Consider the following 13,920-nt stretch of genomic DNA (forward strand, 5'->3'; position numbering starts at 1 on the left):
GGTCATGAACATTCAGAAAAGTAGATTTATTGTAGTAAAACAGTGAAGCCATTACAAAAGAATTACAGCTACTGCAACTCCGCAAGTATTTATAATACTTGGTGTTCCAATTTGCTGCACTTCTTTCTCCTGTGCTTAAAAGTCCATCAACAAATGTCTTTTAGGCAGGATTCCCATCTGTTCTTTATTTTGGCAAGAACCTAATTTAGTATCAGGCTGTTTATTTTTGACCGTAGAAGGACTAACTTTCATATCAGCCAACATATGTATCTACTGCTATAAACTATACAATACCTTTTCAACTATTTTGGAGAAATCATAACTGTCTAGAAATTTGGGTTGCTTTCATACTGTTCCTGATCCACAGAATCATAAGAGATGAAGGTTTTCTAGGGTATCTAATCAAATCCTGCCCAATGCCGGAACTAAATGTAGGATATATCTCCAACATTTTGCTCAAAACATGGGCAAGTATAAGCAAAAGGCATTTGCCTCCAACTTCTCTCTTCCTAAAAAGATGAAGTTAATTATTCCTTTGGAAAAATTTAAGCAAATCTCCAGAAAACAAGAAAAAATGGATTTGGGAACAGAAAAGAACAAAGATTAAATCAGCCCCAGATTAAATCTTAGAACTTCCAGAACAAAAAGTAAATTAAAATGTGAAAAGTGGATTGAAATCTGATCCAAAAGGACTGGATAAAAAATAATATGTACAGTACATACAACTGCACTAAATTTAATATTTATTTTATTATTGCTGTAATTTTTATATCTCTGAATAATTTAAAAATATTGTATTTTTCTGTCAGTGTGAATCATATATTCAAGCAACTTGTTATTTTATCTTCATTGCTAGCAGATCAGTATCATCTTGTGGTTTGTGATATTTACTTTTATGTGGTCCATTGGATCATTTCCTTGTTTCTTTAATTTCCAGTTGCTAGCTCTTCAAATTAGAACAGCATAGAAATTGAGTTTTTTAACACAGATTTCCTACATTCTAAAATGTAAAGCTTGTCTTTTAAATAAAGTTTTATTTGTGTATACCATGTAAAATTGTTCAAGGGGAGAAAGGCTGATGACTCTAGTTACAAATCTCAGATATTATATGATCTGTAGGTGGTGGTGCTATAACTTTTACTTTATTTTCACTTTTACAGAGTAATTGCAAGAGGGTAGCACAAGGATTGGAACCTCTAATTTCTCTGACCTGCTGAAGTTGTGAGGAAGGCCACCAGGTGACTTACTACCTAGAAGATAGATGCTGGAAGTCATTACTGTGATTCCAAGAGGTAGGAGGCAGAGTCCAAGATGTGAGAAGTGATTTGAGACTTCCATTGTTCCACCCTACAGGCATCACTAAACTGATGGAAAGTGATGTTCTTAGTACTGAATTAGTCTAGTATGGTTTATTTTAAAATGCCCATCCATAAATTAAGCCCTACAGAATGTGGATCACATTCACATAGAAGGATTGGAAATCTATCCTTGCCATCCAAAATATTCATTTGATGGAACATCTATCAGGGAAAGCATCAACTTGCAAAATTGCTGATACACTAATACTTCATCTTCACAACTCATCAAAGTTTTATAAGGCAACTTACTGTAAGAATGATAGGTTGGTAGCTATGAAGTTTCCATGTACAACAATTTCTCAGGGTTTTTATTTTTGCAAACTGCCAGACAAACGTACAGAGATTGGCAGGTACTAATAGTTTTGTTTCCCATTTGTGTGGAATGAGGTGATTGAGGGTTTATTTTTTGGGTGGGGAGGGAGTTACTCCAAGACTGAAAAAACCTTGAGGGTCTAAATGAATTAGATTCTTTTATACTCTCCTATTGGTCAGTTGGAGGATGAGCATTGTTCGGTTCATGGCATTCTCTACACAATTTATATATTTTGAGGTTGGCAAAAGTAAAGCTTATTAAGGTATACTGTAAACTGTTTGGGGAGAATATGGGAAATGAAGTGGAAATGGAGATAGCATAGAACTGCCCAGACTAAGCACAAGTGGATTATTAACTTTTCAATCATCAGCCTTGAGTAAACAGATTTTTGCAGAAGTAAAATGCTATATTGCTTAATGTTTCAACTATACCAACAAGGATCACATATTAATAGACTTCTGATCAGGAATATGTTTTAACTTTGTACTATAAAATTGAATTACTTTTTAAGGTTGCTGCAGATCAAGCTCTGAAGAATGCAGTTATTATTTAGGCTATACTGCACCATCTAAACATCATGCAGTGTTTAAAATGGGGAAAAAACCATTACAGTGGTTATGTCCAAATATGTTGCAATAAAATAAAAAATAATTATATATCTACATGCCTTAGGCAGATTAATTAGATACCTGCAAATGCAAGTTTGCCTGAAAAGAGATAGAAAGATTAAAACAAACTGAAAAGTATTGTGAGAAGGGCAATACTAATAATTAGGAATGATGGACTCATCCCATGAAGAGAGACTTAAGGAGCTGACATTGTTCAGCCATTTGAACGGGGGGGGGGGGGATATGATAACATCCTCTGTATCCCTGAAAGGTTGTCACAAAGTCATAATTTCCAATGATTCTCCTCTGCAAATGCCATCCAGACCTTTTAATTTTGTTTTCTTAAAAGGGATTCTAACACATAGAAGAGTATTTGAGGAGGGGCATAAAGATTTATCTTTCCAATCTAGCTGCAACCTTGAACAAGATCACTGCACAGCTACGATATTTTGGGTACCTTTAGTTTGCTTGCAAAACCAATACTGAAACTGGAATCATTTTGGGGCAAGATGCTTCCATTATTGGATGTAATGAATTAATGTGGAAAATGAATTGGGTTGATGTCAATGTTTTACCATGGGAGAACAATGTTAAACTGTAGCCCTCCTGAGGTTGTTGAACTCCAACTCCAATGCCCAGTTGGCCTGGCCTATAATGAAGGATGATGGGAGACAGAGTTCAGCAACATAACTAAGCAGTCAATTTCTGCAGGGAATTTGTGTTAACTGATCCTTTCTGTTCTGAGCTACATCACTTTCAAAGTTGCTGCCCAATGAGCACAAGACAAATATACATCACTGCACTGGGCAGAGTAACGTCATTCTATTCGCTAAGCAGAAAATAAAAAGAATAAAAATCTTACCCACTCAAAACATCCAACCACATAACCAGACCAAAAGCAGACCAGTTAAAAGAATACTATCTACACAGATCAGAATTACACCTATTCTTTTCTGTCTATATTGCCCAATCAACAAAGCTATTGTTTCACGAGAAAGTTTTTAGAGTGAATGAAACTTTGTAGACTGTTGAGTTCTGCTGAGGTTTTGAAGATGCTTGATTCGGTGTGGGTGACTTGGAGCCAGAGCCATAACTGAAGAAGGACGGGTTGGCTCCTTTTCTGCTCCCCCCACCCACTGCCAAAGTATTCCTTATTGTTGTTGCTTTACAATAGCTCTTCAGTCTTTTTCCTGTTTTGTTTACAGAAATAAGAGAAAAGAGATAGCATCCTATATTCAGTAAATATAATATAATATAATATAACAACAGAGTTGGAAGGGACCTTGGAGGCCTTCTAGTCCAACCCCCTGCCCAGGCAGGAAACCCTACACCATCTCAGTCAGATGGTTATCCAACATTTTCTTAAAAATTTCCAGTGTTGGAGCATTCACAACTTCTGCAGGCAAGTCGTTCCACTTATTAATTGTTCTAACTGTCAGGAAATTTCTCCTTAGTTCTAAGTTGCTTCTTTCCTTGATCAGTTTCCACCCATTGCTTCTTGTTCTACCCTCAGGTGCTTTGGAGAACAGCCCGACTCCCACTTCTCTGTGGCAGCCCCTGAGATATTGGAACACTGCTATCATGTCTCCCCTAGTCCTTCTTTTCATTAAACTAGACATATCCAGTTCTTGCAACCGTTCTTCATGTTTTAGCCTCCAATCTCCTAATCATCTTTGTTGCTCTTCTCTGCACTCTTTCTAGAGTCTCAACATCTTTTTTACATCGTGGCGACCAAAACTGGATGCAACATTCCAAGTGTGGCCTTACCAAGGCATTATAAAGTGGCACTAACACTTCACGTGATCTTGATTCTATCTCTCTGTTTATGCAGCCAGAACTGTGTTGGCTTTTTTAGCAGCTGCTGCACACTGCTGGCTCATATCTAAATGGTTATCCACTAGGACTCCAAGATCCCTCTCACAGGTACTACTATTGAGCAAGGTACCACATATACGGTACCTGTGCATTTTGTTTTTTGTTTTTGCCTAAATGTAGAACCTTACTTTTTTCACTGTTGAATTTCATTTTGTTAGATAGCGCCCAATGTTCAAGTCTGTCAAGATCTTTCTGTAACTTTAGCCTATCTTCTGGAGTGTTGGCTATTCCTGCCAGCTTGGTGTCATCTGCAAATTTGATGAGTTCCCCATCTATCCCATCGTCCAAGTCGTTGATGAAGACGTTGAAGAGTACTGGGCCTAAAACAGAGCCTTGGGGTACTCCACTGCATACTTCCCTCCATGTGGATGTAGTTCCGTTGAGGACTACACGTTGAGTGCGGTTGGTCAGCCAGTTACGAATCCATCTGGTGGTGGTGCTGTCTAGCCCACATTTTTCTACTTTATCTAGTAGTAGGTTATGGTCTACTTTATCAAATGCTTTACTGAAGTCCAAGTAAATTATATCGAACAGCATTCCTCTGGTCTACTAATTTTGTCATTTTGTCAAAGAATGCAAGAAGAATGCAAGAAGAATGCAATGCTCATTAAGAAATCAGTGTGCAACTATAGAGGAAGTATGATACTGTAAGCTAACTAATATTTGGCTGCATAATTGTTCTTTATTTTAATACATTCAACATTGCTACTTTATTCCTTAGTCTATATACCAAGTTGCTATGGTTAAGTGAAGCAAAGGTTACAAATGTTGGGCAGTTTTTCCAACTTGGGTTCTTCCAGAAGTGCCAATCACAACTCCCACCAAATATTGCTGGCCAGAAATGCTAAAAACTGCAACACATCTGGAAATTTCCCATTGTAAAAAAACTAAACTAAACTAAGCCAAACTCAAAAGGCAACATTATTTGAAATGAAGAAATATTTTAAGTCTTGAAATTTAAGATACCACAAAAACTAACCAAAGCAGTTTCTACATAATATACATAACATGATACACTGGGATATTTATTTATTTCTATTTATCTACATATTCACATGGCCATTCATTTCTCTATGGTGACTCTTAAGCAGCTAAAAACAGTTAAAAACACAAGATTAAAAATAAAATACACAACTGTCAAAAAAGATAAAAGAACCCAAATGAGCCATGATTAACAGAATGATCTCACATAAACTAAATGATTATCTGACCCCCAAGTCTGGGGACACAGACATGCCTTCAAAGTTTTGTGAAAGGCCTTGAGGGCCAGTATCAATCTGCTCAGGGAGGGATGTGCATGATGTTCACAGGGCAAGCATAATGACAGAAAAGGCTCTCTTCCTGGTCCCACCAAATAACATGCCTGTTCTGTTGAATTTAATAAATAGAAATAATTAGGGAGAAGTGATTCTAGAAATAACCCAGTTCAATGCCATGAAGGGCTTTATAGCTGACCACCAGCACCCTGAATTGTACCCAGAAGCATCCGAGCATCCACTAGTCAAAAGTGCCCTTGCCACAATATTTTAAACCAGCTGTAGCTCTGGATGATTTTCAAGGACAAACCTCACATACAGACCATTGGGAAATGACTAAGACATGGGTGACCGTGAAAAGAGCTTCCTTGTCCAAGAAAGAACACAATTGGCATAAATATGGAGCTGTGCAAAATGTCATCCTAGCCATAGCTACCATCTGTTTATTACCACCACCCCAAAACTGCACACCAATTCTGATTGGGATAGTGCCCAATCTACTCCTGGAAAAAGCCACCGAAAGTTCCCAGAACCACCTTGCCACTTTCCCAATCTGGGGAGAGAAAAACCAATCTGGTTCTAAAACCCAGAGCCAATCCGTTTTGCTATATTAAGCTGAAGCCAGTTCTTACCCATCCAAAACTTACAATCTCCAGACACTAAGACAATCTCCACATCCCAGGGTAAAAGATGGATATCATCCGCATACAGGCAAATGACTTCACTCAGTGGTTTCAAGTAGATTTTAAACAGGAATTTAGATAGTGTTGAGCCCTGAAGTACCTGAAAAGCAGGGACTGCAGGCTACATCTCTCACTGTCAACAATGCAAACTGGAATTGGATTTGGTGGAATGAAGAGAAACAACACAACACAGTGTTGCCCACTCTTAATCCCAAAGTTTTTTGAGAAGAATATCATGATTGCTGCTGAGAGGTCAAACAGAGCCAAGATGGATGTACTGTACCACCCACACCTCACTTCCATCAGAGTTTTTAATCAATGCTGTTTCAGTCCCATAGTCAGGTCTGAAATCTGACTGAAAGAGGTCCAGATAATACACTTCTTTCAGCATGCTCTAAAATGCTTCATGACCACCTTCTCTAGAAATATAGATGATCCACTTACTCTGGAAAGTAAATGATAAATGTCAGTATGAGTGGTTCTGTCAATGGCTTCTTGAGGAGGGGGAGCACCATCATTTCCTTAATTGATTGTGGGACCACCTCCTCTCTCAAAGAAGAATTAACCACCACCAAACCCAACAATGTGCCACCTCTTGGGTGCCTTAGCAGACAGAGGTTTAATATACAGGTGGCCAAACTTACAATTCTGAGAATCTGATTTACTTCCAAAGGACTAACAGGTTCAGCCTCAGAAACCTCCAGAAGACCTACTGAAGACTATAGTCCAGCTTGGAATAAATCCAAACAACTTTATCTAACAGATGACTAGCATATTCTTCATAGCAATCTTGTAGATAAAGATCTACAAGGTCTCCAAATCAGACCTTTCCAGGAGGGTCCATATTAACTTGAACAAGGCTACTGGACAGTTATCCATGGACATAGTAAGTGTGGGGAAATATGGACATTTCACTGCCCTTGCTGTCATGGCATGCTAAGGCATTTCTTCTCCCATTTCATCTCCTATTCCTCTGTAAACCAAGAGAACTTCATGGAGCAGTGGCTGTATAGGCACAATCCATCCAAGGTCTCCAGTGCCTCCCCATTCCAGACAGAAAGCAAGACTTTGTTTGGACTGTGAATCAGACCTTTGGAAAGAACCTCAGCTTCTCTCTAGACCCAATTGGGGCCCATTAATCACGTACAGAAAACTAATCAAATATGTCCAGCTTCCATATGGCCAATGAACTGCAGGGCAACCAGAGAGTAAAGTAGTTCCCCCAATTCCAGATTATACTGCCACTGCCCCAACAGGAAAAAACAATCCAGCATATGATTTTTGTTATGTGTCAGATCCTTGGTTACCCAGATAAGCTCCATGGCTGTCGTAGTGCCCATGAACTCTTAAGCTATTTCAGACTCTACCACCAGAGAAAGCAGGTTAAAATCCCCTACTACTACAAGCCTGGGAAACTCCCACCACTATCCCAGGCACAGAGTCCAGAAATTTCACATGTTGCTATGCAGCAGGAAGACTAATTTAATAGCTACTCTCCCACCTAGTATTTATATATATTATTAATTTGAATGACTCAGATGATACTCCAATTTCCCAATAATTGAATGAATAGTTTCCAACTATTTTCAGCAGATGGTATTTCCAGCCTAATTAAAATCTCAGGAGGAAACATCCTAATTTATTTTGATCATTTTTCCACTGCCCAATTATTTTTAGTCGCTATGTTTTTGATTCCTCTCATACAGTTTTACATGTAATGTTTTTACACACATGATTGCACTGTTATTCCTATACATCTTAATGATACTCTTTTAAATATTCAAAAATTGAAAAATTTGTTCCCCTTCTCCTTTGAAATATTGCCAGTTTGTTTGCTCTACATACAAAAGTTATCAGAAGCTGGACATACCATTTTAGCTGAGACAAATCTTTGCTGACCTGTACAGCTAATTCCTTTGTTCAACATAGCACCTACCTTTTTTGCAGCCAATTCACTCTATTGATGAGTTCAGATTGTAATTTGTTTTTTATCCAGGTCATTTTTATGCCATAAATAATTAAAAGTAGGGGAAGCAGCCTTAGCTTAACAGCAGACTACATGCTTTACATATATAATATCTGAAGCTAATTCTCAAGCATTCCCAGGAACATCTAATACTAGTCAAACTATCTAATACTAGCCTAAATGGACCAATAATATGACTCAGGATAATTTCCACTGGTTCTCTAATATGAACTGTAGATTATATTTATGGATCAAATTTATATAATGAATACATGTAGAGAGACAATATCTATGAATATAGTTTAAATATTTGAAAGGTAAGAGTTTTTGATTTTCTACAATGTGGTCACAAATTAATACAATAAAAAGAAAATATAATATAGCTATAGGACTGAGATCTGGAAATGCTGCCAAACATAGTACTTTTCCTGTTCAGAGTGCAGTTAGCTGAAGATGCATTAACTAGTTGAATTTAACCTTAACCTAATAGCTTATCAATAATTCTAGTCCCACTCAGCTAAAATGGATGTAGAAGAGAAAACACTGAGAATGTGTAAACTACTATACTTGACCTATATCTCTTTATTTTCATTGTAAATGGAAATTTACATTATTTGAATTTCTGATAATTAAAAACCTGAATTAACTTCTTTTCATTATGTCTTAGACTGGCAGTTTCATTAATAATAAGATAAAATATTGTATGGCTAGAATGTAACCTTGTCAAATGGCTATCGTGGATAAACTCTCACTTGCATCTTTTAGAAGACTCAAAGTTTGTGCTGCAAAATAAAATAAATAATATGGTCACTATTTCAATGGCATTAAAAGGTGAAGCAAAATAAAAATTGAGACAAAAATAGAGAAATTATAGAATCGCATTCTACGTAGTGATTATCTGTCTTATGTAAGATTCAGAGTGAAATATACTCTTTTGCTCAATTTACTGCATTAGGTCAACCCTAAACTGACCTTCCTTTTTCCTGATAGTGAGAAAAGCAGACAGTCATTAATCACCCAAAAGGTATCATAAGCACTTACAGAAGATCCACAATGCTGAAGATACTGTTAGCAAATGTCTGCCCAGTTCAGGAACTATAGCATGCACATATTAATTTAGAAAACTATTGTACTTACTTCTGCCTGTATTTCTATTTCTAACTATTTATAATCTCTGGAGTATAAAGCATTCCCTTTCTTCATATTGCCAAAACCAATTGTACTCTACTTCAAAGAAGGAAAAGCATGTGTTACTCAAGTCCCAGCACACTAGTTCAAGTCAATATATTCAGCCATATGTCTGCAATCAAGCTGTTCCTAAAATGGCCTTGTATCACTTCTTATGAGACCTTTAAACACCCCCTACATTTGTCCTTCCAGAAATATCACCTCTGCTATGTATCGTATGCCTAGAATATTCCAAAATTATTGTGAAAGATGCAATAGTTCTTCTTAGAAGCAACATTTCCATTTTCTTATCAAGTTTTCCATTCTCTGGAACTATTAGACAATGGATGTATTATCTACAATGTATAAACTAGGTGATGTATCTGATCATAGTACAAATGCTTATAGTTTAAATTTATTCCCATTTGCCTTAGAAACTTCCAAATTCAACCAACTTACATCAGTGTGTGTGTGTGTGTGTGTGTATTGTTTACATGTAAGGCTTCTTAAAAGTTATTTTCAATGCCACCAGATATTTTTCTTTAAGAAAGAAGATGAGCATAGTTTTCATGTTGCATAGAATAAACACTTACTAAGAAGATATAATAGGACCCTGTAGTGCTGTAATACCAGCATTTAATCCAGTGTTGATTCTGTTGCTACAGCAGTGCAGGCTCTCTAATTCATGTAAAATGGCTGACATGATATACCACCCGGTCCTTCGCTTACACCAAACCTCTTTTTAAAAAAAAGGTTCTGAAGACTTTTTCCCTTCCTCAGCTGTGTCAGATGACAAAGCACTCAGTTTTAGTCAACTACTATTAGAACCGCTTCAGTATAATCTTATAATATAGCATCTTTAAATGATTTACATATTTTACTATTTTCCTCTAAAATGCCTTGGAAAATTTTTGTAGAAGATCCATAAAGAAAATAATATTATAAATAACTGGCTTTTCCATAAACAGATTATGAATGAAACTAATCTGTTATCTACAGAGCAGACATTTTGAATGTCCCCCCCCCCAACCATCCTTTTTCAATAAAAAGTGTGCTTAGGTCCAGCCGGGGAATTAAGTTAATTATGGCGATTAATGCAGTTCAGATATGCATTTCATGGACTGGCAGATTCTTGCCCTGTCCTCATGACTCTGCATTCTCTTTATGGCCTTAAGTCACAGCCACTGGTGCAGGGCATGTGGGGTGGGGTGGTATTTATTACCAATATTTTTCCCAGGCTGGATGTATTTTAGAAGCTCACCTTAGAAATAATCTGCTACTAATAATAAGAGTATCTCCGAAGAGCAAAAGCCTAGGACCTGCCCAAAGAGAAAGGGTGTCTCCCTCCTTCTGATGGATCAAGAAGAATGACGAATGATGAAAGAGCACAGGACGCCAAAGGCCTTATAACTGGATGTTTTGCTTCTCCAATAAAAAAATACAGCCCAAGGCAAGGAGATCAGTCTTGGCATCTGACTACTACTTGGCCCGCAAACAATCTCTTTTGCTAAGAGCTAGTACCCCACCATTTTCCATTATAATGTCTTTTTTCTGCTGCCCTTATCTGCCATGACATCACTCATACACACATGGCCGCCCAAACCCGAATGCTGTGCTTCAAATGTGGGGGGGGGGGGGAATAAAAAACATACGGCATTGTGTTGCCTTTTAATACCTCCTGGAAACAGCGGCTAGGTGCAGAGCTCCATGACTAGACAAGCATACATACACACCCCTATTTCTCAACCTCAATGAATTCAAAGAGGCATCCTCCGGGAACGCGCTCCATTCCATTGTCTTTCCTTGAAACCCAGCCAGCGGGCGAGGAAGAGCGATGCGCCACTAGACGCTGCATTCACTGCAGAACGCCTAAGATTCGCGGCTCCGGGGCCGCCCCCACCCACGCCGCTCAGATCCCCCAGGAGCCAGCATTGCAAAAGAGGAAGGCGGTAGCTCAGAGATCCTACGGGACAATGGAAGGGCTGCGGCTTACCTCAAAGGCTTTCTGCAATCCGCTCTCGACGGGGAGAGGCTGGGGCCGGCACTACCATTGGCAAAGCTCCGGCTATGGTTCCCACCGGCTAGCAGACCTGAGGGGCGTCTCACGACGGTCTTCTCTGGCTTGTGGTACTGATGCTGCGCTCTCTGGAGATGCGCGACTCCTGCAGGTTCACCGAGCGCCCCGCCCACTAGCCCTGCCCGCCGTTTGATTGGCTCAACGAGCAGAACAGCCTGTTGACCGCAGCCAACAGGAGGAGGAGCTTGGCTTAGGTTAGGGCGGCCCCCTTGCTGCAGAACTGCGTCGTGTGGTCCCAGGGGAGAAGCCGTGCAAAGTGAGATGGGAGTGGGAAGCGACCCTTTCTCCGCCCTCGGTAGGATACAAATGTACCCTACTACCCAAAGCATTCGGGAAATCTGTTCAAAGTCCATCACATCTTCCCTGCTCTTGCATTCTCCGTAGACCCAGGAGGTATCTGAGTCATTCCCAGCTCTTGCCTTGTCTTAGCAAAGACCACACCAAAATGTTTATGATGCTTGAAAGTTCAAAGTACACCCCACATCACCCTTAAACACTCACAGGCTGCATCTTGTCATAATTGTCTATTATAGTCATGTTTGGAGGCCGTCAGATTGTTGTACTGAATCTTCCAGAAATCTACTTTTGTGTAAACTCTTATTCTGAATGTAGCATTGAATTATATATTCAGTTCTGTATAGTTTATTTCTGAAGGTAGAATTCAAGGTGGGGGGGTGTTAAATTCTAAGTTTTTCTCTCTCTCCCTCTCCCTCCCTCCCTCCCTCCCTCCCTCTCCCTTCCTCTCTCTCTTGGCAAAACCACTGAAGGTTAATCGTGTCAGTATCTAACAATGTCAAGTCCATCTTGACAAAAAAGCAATTTGTTAAAGAAAACCGATAATCTCAAAATCAGCAATCTACATTTCCATCTGAAAGGAATGCTTCCAAAGTTCCAGGCTAAGTTAAAATGGGCTGGGGAATTTAACCTTCAGGCATCATATGATTATTTCATATCATATCATTATTTCAACAAAGTAGGTAGATACATGAACACAAAAATTATGTGTATGACACAGGTATTAGTTATCCTGATTTATATGAACCCTGTCACTAGCGATCTTTCTCCAACATAATACAGAAAAGGACCACCTGAGCAAGAAACCCCTGGAACTTTCTTGTCTGCCCCATCTCTGAGTTTGACTTTTTTGGGTTGACAGAAATATGTTAATGTCCAAGGCAATGGTAGTTTCCACCCTTTACTGGAATTACCAAAACATGCTTAAATGTATTGGTCTCATTTTCACAGAAACATAGAAAATTGATAGTAGAAAAAGACCTAGTAATCCATTGAGTCTACTCTTTGAGGTTTTTTTTTTTGTTTTTTGTTTTTTTGTTGGATGATGGATATCTGTTTATCCCAAGTATATTTAAACTCAGTTACTGATGACTGATCCATTACCTCGATTGGAAATTGTTTCCAAGCTTCCACTACTCTTCTGTGAAGTAATACTTTCTAACATTACTTTTGAATTTCCTTTCTTTCTATTTGAGATTATAACCCGTGGTCTTGATTTTTGCTTAATATTGAAAACACTGCCTTCTATAACTTTATTCATACTGTTAATATAAAGATTCATCCCCTCTCTCATCCCTTCTGTTCTCCAGGCGGTATATTCAATTTCTCCAATCTCTCCTGGTATGTTTTGTTGCTCAGACCTTGTACCATTTTTGTTGTCCATCTCTGAACTCGCTCAATCTTTTCAATATCTTTTTTAAAGTGAGGTCTCCAAAACTGAATACAGTATTCCAAATGGAACCAGATTGAAGCCTATATAGAGACAGTGGTGGGATTCAGCCAGTTCGCACCACTTCGGGAGAACTGGTTGTTAATTTTCTGAGCAGTTTGGTGAACTGGTTGTTGGAAGAAATCACTAGGGCAGAGAACCGGTTGTTAAATTATTTGAATCCCACCACGGTATAGAGAGACTAGGCCCATGATGGCGAACCTATGGCACATGTGCCCGAAGTGACACACAGAGCCATCTTTTCGGGCACGCAAGCTATCGCCCAACTCATCTGCAGCTGCACATGCCCCAGCTGGTGTTCAGGCCTCTGAGGCGCATGCGCACAATTCAGGGGACCCAGCTGGTCTCCAGAGCTCTCCTGCGCATGCATGTGTGTTTGCGCATGCGTGAGAATTTGCATGCAGTGTGTGCATGCGTAGGTGGCATTTGTGCACGTGCATTGAGCATGTGCATGCGCAGATGGCATGATTGTGTGTGCAGCACACAGGGGGAGCTATGCAAAAGCTGTGTGTATGTGCAGATGGTTTAGTTGTGCGTGCAGCGCATGGGGAGGAGCCATGCATTAGCACAAATAGCACACAAGCGTGCAAAGCATGCAAAGCGCACAAAGCGCACAAAGTGCACAAAGCACGTACCTGTTTGGCACACAGTGAGTAAAAGGTTCACCAGTGGACTAGACCCTCCTTTTTCCTGCTGGTGATCCCTCTAATGATGTATCCCAGAATTCTGTTTGCCTTCACAGCTGCCTGGCCACACTATTTGCTCATTTTGCAGTTATCTGCTATGAGCACACCTAAATCTTTGTGTTCTGTTGTGCAATGTAACATTCTAATTTTAATAATCTAATTATTAAATCTAATTAGATTAAAAATA

General features: G+C 39.1%; 1 protein-coding gene across 1 annotated transcript in view; it reads right to left on the bottom strand.

Annotated features, from left to right (window-relative positions):
• The window catches only part of KIF1A (kinesin family member 1A), a 109,367-nt gene extending 98,031 nt beyond the window's left edge, over positions 1-11,336 (bottom strand). Inside the window, exon 1 of the mRNA XM_058187548.1 lies at positions 11,220-11,336. The gene's annotated coding sequence lies outside the window, so the exon portion shown is untranslated. The remainder of the gene's footprint in view (positions 1-11,219) is intronic.
• Between the last annotated feature and the right edge of the window lie 2,584 nt (positions 11,337-13,920).

This window comes from Ahaetulla prasina, chromosome 6 (genome assembly GCF_028640845.1).
Source record: "Ahaetulla prasina isolate Xishuangbanna chromosome 6, ASM2864084v1, whole genome shotgun sequence".
In the NCBI taxonomy this organism is placed as follows: domain Eukaryota; kingdom Metazoa; phylum Chordata; class Lepidosauria; order Squamata; family Colubridae; genus Ahaetulla; species Ahaetulla prasina.